At 44.5% G+C, this 15,783-nt stretch overlaps 1 protein-coding gene and 1 non-coding gene across 3 annotated transcripts in view; one reads left to right on the plus strand and one right to left on the minus strand.

Annotated features, from left to right (window-relative positions):
- PITPNC1 (phosphatidylinositol transfer protein cytoplasmic 1) overlaps positions 1–15,783 on the minus strand; it is a 311,332-nt gene that overhangs the window by 266,041 nt on the left and 29,508 nt on the right. The gene's annotated exons all lie outside the window — the stretch shown is intronic.
- LOC115934879 (small nucleolar RNA U13) lies at positions 15,371–15,474 on the plus strand. Its single transcript, XR_004070616.2, has one exon. It is a non-coding gene; the product is annotated as a small nucleolar RNA U13 (small nucleolar RNA).

Below are 15,783 nucleotides of genomic sequence, written 5' to 3' on the forward strand. Positions count from 1 at the left end.
CAAAGACATACCTCGGCGCACATCCATCCTTATTCAAATGCAGGTGGACCTTCAGGAGGCTGAGGCAGGAGGATCGTTTAAGCCCAGGAGTGCATGGTTGCAGTGAGGCATGATTTCAGGTAGACTTTCATTTAAATGAGCGTGGATTTGCGCCTAGTCATGTCGGTTGAAAATACTAGTAATCAGATTTGAAAATACTAATATTCAGGTTTCACCACCTCTCTGTACCAAGCCCACATCCTTGCCTTTAGAAAGTCAGGCCTGCTAGGTGGGGTCACCGGGGTGCTCCAGGCAAATATCATCCCCCTCTCCCAAGGTAAGGGCCCTGCCAGGCAATGGAGAGTATTTCTCCAACACACCATGTTTCCAATATCTGTCAGAGAAAAGACCTGATTCAACTTGTATCCAGTGATTTGAAAGCTAAACCCAAATCTCAATGTCATTCTGACAATATTTCTATTAAATAAAATCCTCTGTTTCCTTGGGGGCTTTTAAAATCAATCTGCCACAAAAAGCTTCCGAACAAGTTAATAACGCAGACGTGCTGACTCACACTCCCCAGCAAGCACTCCTCCATGAAGATTCAATGGACTTTGTTCAACATATCAAAACAGTTAGCAGTTGAGCCGTAATGCAATTAAAACACAGCTCTTCCTTACCCAACTCTTCCTCATGTTAAAAAAAAAAAAAAATGCTAGCATACTGAACTCTTGGGAGTTACAGAATCAAAATCTCAGATCAGTCTGTTAGAGCTGAACTAACATTTACTAAGTGTATATCACATCGAAGACACTGAGGCACGTACATACACTACCCTGCAAACTAGACATTGTTTGAGTAAGCTAGACCGGCGTGGTAGTTCACGCCTTTAATCCCAGCACTTTGGGAGGCTGAGGTGGGCAGATCACGTGAGGTCAGGAGTTCGAGACCAGCCTGGCCAACATGGTGAAACCCATCCCTACTAAAAATACAAAAATTAGCCGAGTGTAGTAGTCTAATCCCAGCTACTCAGGAGGCTGAGGCAGGAGAATCTCTTGAACCTGGGAGGTGGAGGTTGCAGTGAGCCGAGATCACACCACTGTGCTCCAGCCTGGGTGACAGAGCAAGACTCTGTCTCAAAAAAAAGAAAAAAAGAAAGACAGTGAGCAAGCTAGGGCTGGGCAGGTGGGTGTGGTGGCTCACACCTGTATGTATTCAGGAGGCCAAGGCAAGAGGATGGCTTGAGCCCAGGAGCTCAAGACCAGCCTAGGCAACATAGCAAGACCTCATCTCTATTTTAAAAAATAAATAATGAGGAAATTGAAGCTTAGAGAGTTGAAATGACTTGTCCACAGCCTAATAAGACAAAATTGGGATTCAAACTCAGTCTATCTCCAAATCTCTGTCTCTCCATATGCCACCCACCTCCAACTCTATGCAGTGGTAAGTAGACAATGTCAAAGGAATGTATTAATAGCCTTCCTTCCTCCTAGGATGGGCCTGGGAACATGCTGTTTTGTTTTTCCCTCTGCCCCTCCTTTTAGTCATTGGAAGCGTATGTTGGCACATCCTTCTTTCAGATGATGTGGTTTAAGCCTTCTTGGGTACAGTCACAATTGAGTCATACTTCCTGCAAGTCACACCAGCTCACCTTGCCTGAGTTCTAAGGGTTCACAGATTCTTGGCTCATCTCGCACTGTAAATTTCAACTTCAATTTGAGGTCATTTCCTGTTGGCCTCATGTGTCACCTACATGCATAATTTGCCTCTCAATGTTATTCCTGGAAGGTCTCTCATTGCCTTGACTGTGTTAGAGGGTGAGTCCCATCAAGGAAGGATTTGGTGGTTTATTCGCCGCTGTATTCCCAAAACTTGATAAATATTTACTAAATAAACAGATTCTGCATCTTTGCCACATTTCTAGGAGGTAAGGAAACTAAGACACAGGAAAATTAAGGTTGCTTTTCTATGACCACGCAAGAATGAGGCTTCCTGGAATTGGATGTGAGAACAGCCATAACTGGGGTGAGGGTACCCATCTGACACAGCAACCCAGCCTTCCCAACACCACACTGTGAAGACTTTAAAATAACAAAAATGGGTTTCAAAAGTTACCATTCTAGCCTGGTGCAGTGGCTCACACCTGCAATCCCAGCACTTTGGGAGGCCGAGGCGGGTGGATCACCTGAGGTCAGGAGTTCAAGACCAGCCTGGGCAACATGGTAAAACCCCGTCTCTATTAAAAATACACAAATTAGCCAGGCGTGGTGATGAGTGCCTGTAATCCCAGCTACTCGGGAGGCTAAGGCAGGAGAATCGCTTGAACCCAGGAGGCAGAGGTTGCAGTGAGCTGAGATCACACCATTGCACTCCAGCCTGGGTGACAAGAGCAAAACTCCATCTGAAAAATAAATAAATAAATAAAAGTTACTGTTCTCTGTTTTCAAGTCTTTGGCACCAAGACAAAAGACATCCGTCTTCTATATGAGCTGTATGTGTGAATGACTCCAACAGGGAGTGAAAAACTAACAGTTCCTGCTCCACCTGCCAAGTTCTCACTAGCACCATCAAGAAGAAAGCTTTCTCTCAGCCTACCTGGAAGGAAGGAAGCCAGGGTGGAATGCGCAGAGATCTCCTGAAATGTCATCTTCCCTTCTGCACCCAGAAGGACCCTAAAGATCCCCCAAAAGAGACTGGAGCCCAGTATATTCTAGCTAACACGATGGATAATGTATCATTCATGGCTGGTGAAATTCTAAGTAGCTTCATAGTGAATTATGCCCCCACATTAGACATTCCTGACTTTGCTTCCATCACATATAGTTGGTATGAGTAAAGGGCTATTGATTGATCAGAAGAAACACTGGAAAGTAAGTCTGAGTGCCAGAACACTAAGTGCTTCTACAACGAGAAAATATACACAAGTCAGGAAATGCAATGGAAATAAAAACCCAAGTAGAAAACAGAAGTGAGGCCGGGCGTGGTGGCTCACGCCTGTAATCCCAGCACTTTGGGAGGCTGAGGCAGGCAGTTTACTTGAGGCCAGGAGTTCAAGACCAGCCTGGCCAACGTAGCAAAACCCTGCCTCTACTAAAAATATAAAAATCAGCCAGGCGTGGTGGTGGATGACTGTCATCCCAGCTGCTTAGGAGGGTGAGTGAGAGGCTCGCTTGACCCAAGGAGGTGGAGGTTACAGTGAGCCCAGATAGCGCCACCGAGCTCCAGCCTGGCAACAGAGAAAGACTCAAGAAAGAAAAAAAGAAAGAAAAGAAAAAAGAGAAGAGGAAGGAAGGAAGGAGAGAGAGAAAGAGAGAGAGAAAATAGAAGTGGCTAATTTCTGTATACCCCCAAGAATTTAGAAATTTGGTCACACATTGAGATTCTTTATTCTAGTGCTTCTTGCTGTACCCAGGGGCACTTAGTAATTCCTGAGAACCCTGCACTGGAGGTTTTCAAATCATAATTAATACAAAACTTGTCATGAAAAGACTCACTAATCACTGATCTACAAAATATATTCTCTTCCACAGAGTGCCTTTTTTAGCTTCACTCTGAAAAGCATTGCTTGTTTCTACCACCCCTCAGGGATCAAAGATGGACTCATGTCAGGTCCAAAATGCATGAAGCAAAATGAGACCATGATTTGTCTCTGATAACTTTGTGCTTTACGGATGGATAGACAGATGTGGATGGTTTTGAAACAAAGGGGTTCTGGTTTTCTTGCTCTTTTTTTTTTTTTTGAGACAGGGTCTTGCTCTGGGTCTCCAGCCTCACTCAGGCTGGAGTGCAGTGGCACAATCTCGGCTCACTGCAACTTCTACCTCCCGGGTTTAAGCAATTCTTCTGCCTCAGCCTCCCGAGTAGCTGGGATTACAGGTGCTTGCCACCATACCCGGCTAATTTTTGTATTTTTAGTAGAGACGGGGTTTCGCCATGTTGGCCAAGCTGGTCTCAAACTCCTGACCTCAAGTTATTCGCCCGCATCGGCCTCCCAAAGTGCTGGGATCATAGGCTTGAGCCACCGCGCCTGGCCTCTTTAATTTATTTTTTCTAATGAGTTGGTCTATTCTGTAATTCAGGAAAAAGAGTGTCTTCCCTTTCTCGGAATTTTCCTGATACCCTACTTAAGGTCAAAACTAGAAAGTGTCCCAAGTAGGTAGGGAAGACGGGCCAGCTCTTACATTAAAGGAGGTACTGAACCCACCACACTTGAAGCAATGACGGAGAAGGATCCTCGAGCCTGGCACTGCAACTTGAAATGATGTTTCCTGGATAGAAATCTGCCTTAGTAGGAAATGCATCATGTCTGCGTCCTACTCCAGAAATAGGAAACTTCTAGAATCTGTGCCAGTGTGGTGGAACTGATGGAACCATTGGGAGAGCTTCCATTTCTCCACCACATGTACCTACTTTCCCCCTCACTCCCTGCTCCTGACTCTTTGCCAACCCCTGTTGCATCTTTCTGCTTTCTCATTTTTTTTTTTCTCCCTTCCTCCTTCTCCCCCAAGCATGCTTTTACTTATAGTTGAAAGCCACAATCTCTGCTTAATACCACTGAATGTTAATCTGGACCAACAGGTTGCTGTCCTCTGCCCCTTACCTGGGGAGCTTTCATAAAAGTAACCAGTGGTAGCTTTGTAATATCAAGCCAAACCTAAGAAGCACAAAGTTCTCACAGGCTGAGTGATTTCTGAACACTACCCAAGTCATCACAAGTGTCCATTTTCTCTGGTCAAGCGCATTCATTTTCATCATGATTTTATTAAGCAAAATTCAGGCCCGGCGGGGTGGCTCACGGCCAGGCAGAGTGGCTCACGCCTGTAATCCCGGCAGTTTGGGAGGCCGAGGCAGGTGAATCACCTGAGGTCAGGAGTTCGAGACCAGCCTGGCCAACATGGTGAAACCCCATCCCTACTAAAAATACAAAAATTAGCCTGGCGTGATGGTGGGGGCCTGTAATTCCAGCTACTCGGGAGGCTGAGGCAGGAGAATAGCTGGAACCCAGGAGGTGGAGGTTGCCGTGAGCCGAAACGAGACATACCACTGCACTCCAGCCTGGGTGACAGAGCAAAACTCCATCTCAAAAAGAAAAAAAAAAAATTCCTAATATGCCCCCATCCTCAGCTGTTGATTTGTTCTTTTGCTTCCTTCCCTGCAACAACACAGTTTCACAGAACATGGAGAAATCTACCTACCTACCCAAAGAATGAAAACTGCGATTCCCTTGTGATAGGAACTTTTTGCATGAAACACTGAAATTCCATTTTCTCCCATTGTTTATCTTTGGGTCAGTATTTACTTACTAAGCAAAGTTAGAATATTCCATTTAAATGTAAAACTGTCTTCTCCCATGACTGGCAGAGCAGCACTGCCATAAGCAGACCAATTGAACAAGTTAGAAATTTGGTCTCCAATAAAAATAGGTATTGGGAGCTTTATATAGTCTCAAGGCAATAAGCAGATCTTAATCTACTGCCTAACCATCTCCTGAGAATAAAGTCATGTGCCTGGGAGCCTTAAAGATCCAAATCATCTGTTGGTAAAAGGATTTATGACATACATTTCCCAAGGAAAGAATATTTCAATACGCTGCCTTGTTCCATTGACTTTTTTTCTTCCAGACAGGGTCTTGCTCTGTCACCCAGGCTAGAGTACAGTGGCTGGACGTCCACTGCAGCCTGGACCTCCTGGGCTCAAGTGATCCTCCCATCTCAGCCTCCCAAGTAGGTGGGACTACAGATGTGTGCCACCACTCCCAGCTAATTTTTTTTATTTTTTGTAGAGACAGGGTCTCACCATGTTGTCCATGCTGGTCTCAAACTCCTGGGCTCAAGTGAACCTCCTGCCTCAGCCTCCCAAAGTGCTGGGATTACAGACGGGAGCCACTGCACCCAGCCTCCATTGACTTCAAGCAGTCAGAGCTCCCATGTCTGAGGGAAACTTTTTCAATGGTGCCAGCTGCAAAGGTGTGCTACTGGGAGGCAGCTGATTGAGAAATAACTTAAGAGCTGTGCAAATATAAATATGACGCACAGCAGAGAATATCAGAATTTTACAGAAAATACAAGAGATTCAATTCAGGCCTTTAAACACTACAGATCTGAAGGACAATGGAGAAGACTCAGGGAGGCTGGCAACCAAGAAATTATATGTAGGTTAAATTACCTCTGCCTCTCTTTCCTTGCTGACACCATGGTGGGCTCAAGAATCAAGAGGGTGCTGAATGTGGACCTGGTGTGGCTGCTCACACCTGTAATCTCAGCACTTTGGGAGGCCGAGGCAGGAGGATCGCTTGAGGCCAGGAGTTCGAGACCAGCCTGGGCAAACATAGCAAGACCTGTCTCTACAAAACAATGTAAAAAATTAGCCAAGCATGGTGGCATGTCCCTGTAGTCCTAGCTACTACGCTGAGGCAGGAGGATCACTCAAGCCCAGGAGTTCAAGTCTTCAGTGAGCTATGATCATGCCACTGCACTCCAGCCTGGGTGACAAGAGCAAAACCATGTCTCAAAAAAAATTTTTTTTAAGAGAATGATGAATGTTGGCCAGGCGCGGTGGCTCACACTTGTAATCCCAGCACTTTGGGAGGCCGAGGCGGTCGGATCACCTGAGGTCGGGAGTTTGAGACCAGCCTGATCAACATGGAGAAACCCCGTCTCTACTAAAAATACAAAATTAGCCAGGCATGGTGGTGCATGCCTGTAATCCCAGCTACTCGGGAGGCTGAGGCAGGAGAATTGCTTGAACCTGGGAGGCAGAGGTTGTGGTGAGCCGAGATTGCGCCATTGCACTCCAGCCTGGGCAACAAGAGAGAAACTCCATCTCAAAAAAAGAAAAAAAGAGAGACAGAGAGAATGCTGAATGTTGTGAGCATTTCCTTTTAAGAGCACTGATTGTTGATACAAGTTGTTCTTGAATGGTGACATAGGTGCCAAGTTGCATAAAAGAGGAATGTGGTTCAGCAAAAATTGTACTTCTCAAATATGCCAGGAACCTACCCCAGTGCAACAGCATCCCTGCACCTGGGAACCAGGATAAGAGGTGGGGGCCAAGGGATGCAGGCAGAAATTCGCTGCATCTGCCATCTGACAGTGGGTAAAATATACAATGCTCCATTGTAAATAAAATAGCAATACATGGGCTGGACGCGGTGGCTCACGCTTATAATCCTAGCACTTTGGGAGGCTGAGGCAGGAGGATCATTTGAGGTCAGGAGTTCGAGACCAGCCTGGACAAAATGGTGGAATCCCATCTCTACTAAAAACACAAAAATTAGCCAAGCGTGGTGGCTGGCACCTGTAATCCCAGCTACTCAGCAGGTTGAAGCAGGAGAATGGCTTGAACCTGGGAGGTGGAGGTTGTGGTTGCAGTGAGCCGAAATTGCACCACTGCACTCCAGCATGGACAACAGAGCGAGACTCTGTCTAAAAAAAAAAAAAAAAAAAAAAGGCAATACATGTAAACAAGGAAAGGGAGATTTAAATTTATGTACAAAAAAAGGACCAAGTCTTATGTCCAAAATTAAGTGAATTTTTCAGTAAGTACCTGGGTCCGTAAGACTCCAGTCATTAGCCACCCGCCACGTGCTATTTTCCACATTAATCTATACATAACGGCGGTAGTGCCATGCCTTCAATTTTTACAATTGTTCTTCAACCTAACGAACAAAGAAGAATGAAGAATGGCAGTACGTTTTTACACACGTAGTAAATATAAACCATACTCAGGATTTTTTTTTTTTAGGTAAGCGTGATTTTCAAAAGTCACTGTTTTCATTCATATTTCATGACTGCTTGCATATTTATCAAGTCTAAGTTGGAACTTTATCACTGTTGACCAAATCATCTAGACGAAAGAAGAATACAACATGATCTTCAGAAAATGCTATAAAGCTTCAGGCAGAATAAAATTAGAATGAGTTTCTGGGTTCCAAAAAAATGTAACATTTTAGATTTCATTTATTAAGGGCATCGCCAAGGCCATTATATAACCATGTCCACGTAATTGTAATAGCCAACATTCCATTAACTCTGATTTTTGAGAGAACCAAGGCAATAAAAAGAAGCAATATTAAAAGTTAACTACATAGTACATTTGGGAAACGGTGGTTTGATTTGCCCAGAGCCCAGGACACAAGGGAAGGGCAGAGGATGAGGCTGAACAGTCAGTCCAGGCGGACTTTAAATGTCACACAAAGGGGCTTAGACTGGTAATATAAAAGAGGCTGTGCTGACCCAAAGGATTTGGAGACGATGACGTGCATCTTGTTAGGAAACTTACGATCTAATGGGAGTGACACCTAGAGAGGGTCCTGAGCTACAGAAGGGCAGAAGAGAAATGAAGTATGGCGGGGATGATGAGAAAAACCTTTCCTGGTAATGTGGCATTTCAGCTGGACCCTGAAGGGTAGGTAGAATTTGACAACAGTAGATGGCAACAAACAGCATAACAGATCAAGAGAACGTGCAAAGAGGTCAGGCATGATAGCTCATGCCTGTAATCCCAGCACTTTGAGAAGCTGAGGAGGGTGGATGGCTTGAGTTCAGGAGTTCGAGACCAGCCTGGTGAACATGATGAAACCCTGTCTCCACAAAAAATACAAAAATTAGCCAGGCCTGGTGGCACACACCTGTAGTTCCAGCTACTCAGGAGGCTGAGATGGAGAACCGCTTGAACCCAGGAGGCAGAGGTTGCAGTGAGCCAAGATCATACCACTGCACTACAGCCTGGGTGACAGAGCAAGACCCTGTCTCCAAAAATAAAAATAAAAAAGAGAGAATGTGCAAAGACACAGAGACAGAAAAACTCTAGAGAACACACTCAGAAACTGATGAGTATTTCAATTCAACTGGACCTTCCCCTTTGCCCCAGATATTCTCTATTGACATGGCATTGACTGTGATTTGTCATTATTCCTATCTGTTTGTATTTATTTTGTGTTGTTTACTGTCTGTTTCAACCCCTGGGGGTTGACAAACGTTAAACAAAAAAATCAGATTGTAAATATTTTTGGCTTTGCACACCATATGGCCACTACTCAACTCTGCCATTGTAACACAAAAGCATCCATAGGCAATACCTTGAGTGTGCCCGTGTTCCAATAAAACCTTATTTACAAGAAGAGGTGATGGGCTGGAATTGGCCCTTGGAATGCAATTTGCAGACCTTTAGAATTTTACATATGTATAGTTTTCCAGAATTTTATATACATAGATGCATACAGTATATATGGGGGGGTGGGGCTTTTTTCATTCGGCATAATCATTTTTAACTTCTTGCATGTTGTATGTATAAACAGTTCATTTCCTTTTCACTGCTGAATAGTATTCCATTGAAAAGATATACCACAATTGGTTGATGCATTCACCTATTGGTGGGCATCTGGATTGTTTCCAGGTTTTGGGTATTCTAAACAAAGCAGGCACAGTTGCTTTTAATTTCTGCCTTTACTGTTTGGTAACTCCTCCTATGTTCTCTTTCAAAAGTGCCTCTTACTTGGCCATGGTTTGAAAACTGATAAGGCTGGGTTGAGGGTACATGGGAGTCCAACACACCATTCTCTCTATTTTTTTTTTTTCAGTTCAAACTCATTTCCCTTTTATTAAAGTCCAAATTACCATAACATGGTTTGGTATTCAATAAAGAAAAAGGTGTTCAAATAAGGTAACATGTTATCATCAGCATTTCCAGGGGAGTGTTTACAATCAAGTAGCAATACCAATAAATCCCTGGGACGCTTGTCCCTGGGGTTCACACTTTGTCTAAGCCTAGGTCCTCTGGAGTGGGGATTCCCAATTCATTTAAAGTTGGTCTGAGTTCTTGGATGACATTTTCTTATGAGGTCCTGCCTTGTCCTTAACAACCTCTAGGATGCAAACTGCCCTAGGAAAAGCATTGAACTGTCTGCATGCCTGCGAAGCAACATCAATGATTTGGGGTTCTGGAACCAGGTCATAGCCAGCAAGTGTGTTCAATTCTTTATGCAATTCCCAGGCATCTATCTCTGGCTTGTTGAAGCATGTCACCCAGCATGCATCAAACTCCTCATCTCCCTCATGTGAACCACGGAAGCAGCAGCAAACTGACTGGATAGTGGTGGTGGGGATAGATGTGAAGGAGGCCTCAGGGCCCGGGCACAGCAGCAGAGAACAATGGCCAGCATGACAGTAATGATGACACACAGGCTGAGCATAGTGAGAAGCCCCATTCTCTCTGTTTTTTGTATAGCCTTAAACTTTTCCATAAAGAAGGAAAGAAAGAAAGAAAGAAAGAAAGAAAGAAAGAAAGAAAGAAAGAAAGAAAGAGAAAATTAAGCACCTTATAAAGCGCTTTTTCTTGACAGTATTGCCATACTAAAAATATTCAGTAATTCTATAGCTGAGCTAATGGGTCAAACTTGGGGGCTTTATTTAAAGAAGGTTTAAGTTTAATTCCCATATAATACTATAATCATGGAGAGTGTTTGCTAAAAATACAAATTCTTTGTGCTATCCTCAGAACTACTGAATCAAGATCTACCACTCCAAGTCATTCTTATGAGCAAGCAGGTTGGAAAACTGGAAAACACTGAATTCTCTTTCTGGATGATCTAACCTCCAATTTGGTTTCATATCAGAAAAAGAGGAACAAGAAATTTAATTCCTAATGTAATCTCTTTCTATTCCTATCTTTCCATTTCTCCTCCATCATTCTCAGATTCTCAAAAACACCGAAGGTATTATCTAGCAACCAACTCATTAAGGAGGAAAAACAGTAATAAGGAAATGATCGATAAGAACTAGAAAGTAACTTGCAAATGGGAAACATAAGGAAAAAGGAAGTTAAGTATAAAGAGAAATATGAAGGCTGGGCGCGGTGGCTCACGCCTGTAATCCCAACACTTTGGGAGGCCAAGGCGGGCGGATCACCTGAGCTCAGGAGCTCAAGATCAGCCTGGACAACATGGAGAAACCCTGCCTCTACTAAAAATACTAAATTAGCCAGGCGTGGTGGTGGGCGCCTGTAATCCCAGCTTCTCGGGAGGCTGAGGCAGGAGAATCACTTGAACCCGGGAGGTGGAGGTTGCAGTGAGCGGAGATCACACCACTGCACTCCAGCATGGACAACAAGAGCGAAACTCCGTCTCAAAAAAAATAAATAAATGAAAGAGAAATATGTAAGAAGATGAAACAGCAGATCTTGTCATGTTCTGATTTCTTCTCTTTTAGGTTAAATCAGGGCTTATTTAAGGTAAGGTCACAGGCAATCAAGAGGCTAATTACAGGGATGAGGGATGAGGTCTTTGAGATTTTAACCTAGTCTCTAGTCGAGTTGGAGAACTTGGCTAATTCCAAGGCTCCTGGAGCTTGTGCCATCAGCACCTAGTTTTGTCAGTATTTACTTGGAATTTTGACCCCCATGTTTCTCATCCCTCCTAGATAAATTACCCCATTCTCAGCACACATTAAACCCTGCCCTGGGCTCCAGGCCAAGTCCTGTGCTCAGTTTGGAAAGGCTTATTTGTAGGAGTAGTATTAATGGCTATTTACTAAGTCCCTACCGAGGGCCAGACAAGGGGTGAGGCACTTCCATGTGTGATCTGAATCTCATGCTTCTTATTTTATAAATAAGGAAACTGTGGGTCACAGAAAATTTCGTTGACTTGCCTAAGGTCATAAAAAGAAAGATAGTATGAGGTTGAAATGAAGATTAGAAACCAAGCCTGTTTGACTCCCTAAACCATGCTTTTTCCAGAAGAAGTGCAGTACCATGGGAAGGGAGCTTGCACTCTGGAGCCAGAGTATCTGGGTTCAAATCCTGGCTCTGCCACTCCCCTCTCTGTGCCTCAGTTTCCCATTTGTAACACAGGAACAGTAACAGAATCTATTTCACAGGATTGTTGTGTAGATTAAACAAATTAATATACATAAGTGCTTAGCCCTTATTAAGTACCCCCAGGATGATAATCATTATTACTCTCTGTAAGAGGAATAAGGAGCAAGTCCATCTAGCTCTGATCTCGTGCCCCAGTTATGATAACCAATCATAACGTTACCTTGTTCCTGACGCCAAGTTGCCTTCTGGTCTTCAGGTTCCCGTTTCTTTAACATAGGGCCTGGTGACCTACTAGGACACAGGTTCCCCTAGGCCTGGGGCATCTTGTCAGTTCCTCCTTTCTCCTGCCCTCACTCATGCCTCATAAGCGGCATTCTGTCCCTGGGCCCCAGCTCCCAGGTGGAGCACTTTCCAACATGCTTCTCTGCCAGGCAGGCTGCTCACCTCCCCGGCCCACCCACCTTCCAGGAGCCTTTCTTTACCTCCTGCTGGCCATCCCTGGTGATCTATGTGCTGCGCTTTCCAGGACAACTCGCTTTCTTTATAAGCTGTAGATTTGCCCCACTCCAGAGAGAATTTCCAACTCTTTCAAGGTTCTGAGCACTACTGGCCCAATTCTGCATCCTTCAACCCTTTCACATGATACTATTGAATGAGATCATGAAATAGGGCAGGTGTCTCATCATTATGGGCAGGATTCTGTCTTAGCATAACCACTGTATGCTAATAGGTGGGTACCAAGAAAAGGAAGCACTCCCACCTCCCGTTCATACCCAATTCTGTAAACTGCTCTATTTTTTTTTTTTTTTTTTGAGATGGGAGTCTCACTCTGTCACCCAGGCTGGAGTGCAGTGGCGCAATCTCGGCTCACTGCAACCTCCACCTCCCGAGTTCAAGTAGTCCTCTGCCTCAGCCTCCCGAGTAGCTGGGATTACAGGCACCCAACACCACGCCCGGCTAATTTGTGGATTTTTAGTAGAGATGGGGTTTCACCAACTTGGCCAGGCTGGTCTTGAACTCCTGACCTTGTGATCCACCCGCCTCGGCCTCCCAAAGTGCTGGGATTACAGGTGTGAGCCACCCAGCGCAGCCCAACTGCTCTATTATACTTGCTCCACACCCTAGTTAAGAGAGCAATAGTAGGCTGGTGTGATGTTGCTTTAATTAACACGCAGACTCACCTACTAACAGCAAAAACCTTCACCAGGCCCGTGCAGTTGGTGGCTCACCCCTGCAATCCCAGTGCTTTGGGAGGCCAAGGTGGGAGGATCGCTTGAGCCCAGGAGTTCAAGACCAGCCTGGGCAACATAGCGAGACTTCATCTCTACAAAAAAATCAAAAAAATTAGCTGGGCATGGCAGTGCACACCTGTGGTCTCAGCTACTCAGGAGACTGAGGTGGGAGGATCACTTGGGATTGGGAGGTCGTGGCTGCAGTGAGCTGTGATTGCGCCACTGCACTGCACTCCCACCTGGGTGACAGAGTGAGACCCTGTCTCAAAAACAAACAAACCACTACCTCAACCAGCCAAAGACCTGTTTAAGGTCCACATTAATATTTTAAAATGTAAAAAGATACTTAAGTCTTCACTGTGAAAAAATAAAATAAATTAAACAAAGAGATACTAATTGCATACTACGTTCTCAAGCTATTGGCCTTTTGCTTATTTAATTCTTGCTAATAAAATATCAGAGGCCTAAAAGGCAAATTTCACTTGCAAATACCACTTGTTTCTTTTTAGTAATGACTTTTTTCAATGAGAGACAGAACAAACAGAATGCTTAAAACTGTTTTCCGAAACGTAGTTCTGACACATCGCTGATAGAAGCATAAGTATGACAATCGCTTTGGAGAACACATGCACACACTACACTTCTAGGCACATACTCTGGAGAGAAACTCACGCACGCACATTCAAGTGAGTTCAGAGCAATAGTGTTCATAATAGCAACTTCTGGAAACAACCCAATCTGTATGGAACAAAGAATAAATAAATACATCATGGCAGATTTATACAAAGGATACTATTTTTTAGCCATAAAGAAATGAATGATGTGGGCCGGGCACAGTGGTTCATGCCTGTAATCCCAGCACTTTGGGAGGCCAAGGTGAGTGGATCATTTGAGGTCAGGAGTTTGAGACAAGCCTGGACAACATGATGAAACCCCACCTCTACTAAAAATACAAAATTAGCCGGGCGTGGTGGCGTGCACTTGTAATCCCAGCTACTTGGGAGGCTGACACAGGAGAATCGCTTGAACCAAAGAGGTGGAGGTTGCAGTGAGTTGGGATCACGCCACTGCACTCCAGCCTGGGTGACAAAAGTGAAACTCCGCCCCCCTACCATCACCAAAAAAAAAAAAGAAATGATTTGTAGTTATATGCAGCAATTTCAGGATCAAAATGTTGAGTGAAAAAGAACAAGATTCAGACAATACAATGGGGAAAAATGTATTTTCAACAAATGGTGCTGGGACAAATGGATATCCATATGAATAAGAATGAATTTGTACCCCTACCCCACACCATATGCAAAAATTAACTCCAAATGGACCAAAGACCTAAATGTAAGAGCTGAAACTATAAAACTCTTAGAAGAAAACATAGGCATAAATCTTTGTGACCTTGCATTCAGGAATGTTTTCTTAGATGTTAAACCAAGGCACAAGGAACTAAAAGAAAAAAAGAAGGCTGGTCCGAAGGTAGTGAGTTATCTCAATTGATTGTTCACATTGAGTTACAGATTGAACTTGTTCTATTCTTTCCCCCTTTCTTACTACTGCATTTGACTAGAGAAAGAAAAAGAAGGAAAGGAAGGAAGGAAGGAAGGAAGGAAGGAAGGAAGGAAGGAAGGAAGGAAGGGAAAGCAAACAAGGAGGGAGGGAGGAAAAGGAAAGGAAAGGAAATGAGAGTGAAAGGGAGAGGAGGGGAGGGAAAGGGAAAGGGAAGGGAAACACTGAACTTCATCAAAAAACTTTTTTTTTTTTTTGTTTTGAGACAGAGTCTCACTCTGTCGTCCAGGCTGGAGTGTAGTGGCACGATCTTGGCTCACTGCAACCTCCGCCTCCCAGGTTCAAGTCATTCTCATGCCTCAGCCTCCAGAGTAGCTGGGATTACAGGCATGCACCACCACACCTGGCTAATTTTTGTATTTTTAGTAGAGACGGGGTTTCACCATGTTGGCCAGGCTGGTTGGTCTCAAACTCCTGACCTCAGGTGAGTCACCATGCCTGGCCTGAACTTTATCAAAATTTAAAAATGTTGATCCTAGGCCAGGCACGGTGGCTCACACTTGTAATCCTAGTACTTTGGGAGGCTGAGGTGGGTGGACTGCCTGAGCTCAGGAGTTCAAGGCCAGCCTGGGCAACATGGTAAAACTGTCTCTACTAAAAACACAAAAAATTAGCTGGGCGTGGCGGTGCATGCCTGTAATCCCAGCTACTGGGAGGCTGAGGCAGGAGAATAGCTTGAACTGGGGAGGCAGAGGTTGCGTTGAATCGAGATTGCCCCACTGCACTCCAGTCTGGGCAACAGAGCAAGACTCTGTCTCAAAAAATAAAATAAAATAAAACTTATGATCCTTTTGTGGTTCACAAGCACAGCGACCGGGTTTTCACACTCATGTCTGAGATGTGCCGCTCTCAAACCTTACTATGACATCAGCACATTGCCTATCTGATGTAAAAAAATAATTTATTTTAGTTTTTTTTGTTTTTCTTTTTTTTTTTCCCGAGACGGAGTTTCGCTCTTGTTGCCCAGGCTGGAGCGCAATGGCGTGATCTCGGCTCACCGCAATCTCCGCCTCCTGGGTTCAAGCGATTCAGGTTGATGCCTCAGCCTCCCGAGTAGCTGGGATTACACGCACCCCGCTAATTTTGTATTTTTAGTAGAGACGGGGTTTCTCCACGTTGGTCAGGCTGGTCTCAAACTCCTGACCTCAGGTGATCTGCCCACCTCAGCCTCCCAAAGTGCTGGGATTACAGGCGTGAG

Source organism: Gorilla gorilla, chromosome 4 (genome assembly GCF_029281585.2).
Source record: "Gorilla gorilla gorilla isolate KB3781 chromosome 4, NHGRI_mGorGor1-v2.1_pri, whole genome shotgun sequence".
In the NCBI taxonomy this organism is placed as follows: Eukaryota; Metazoa; Chordata; class Mammalia; order Primates; family Hominidae; genus Gorilla; species Gorilla gorilla.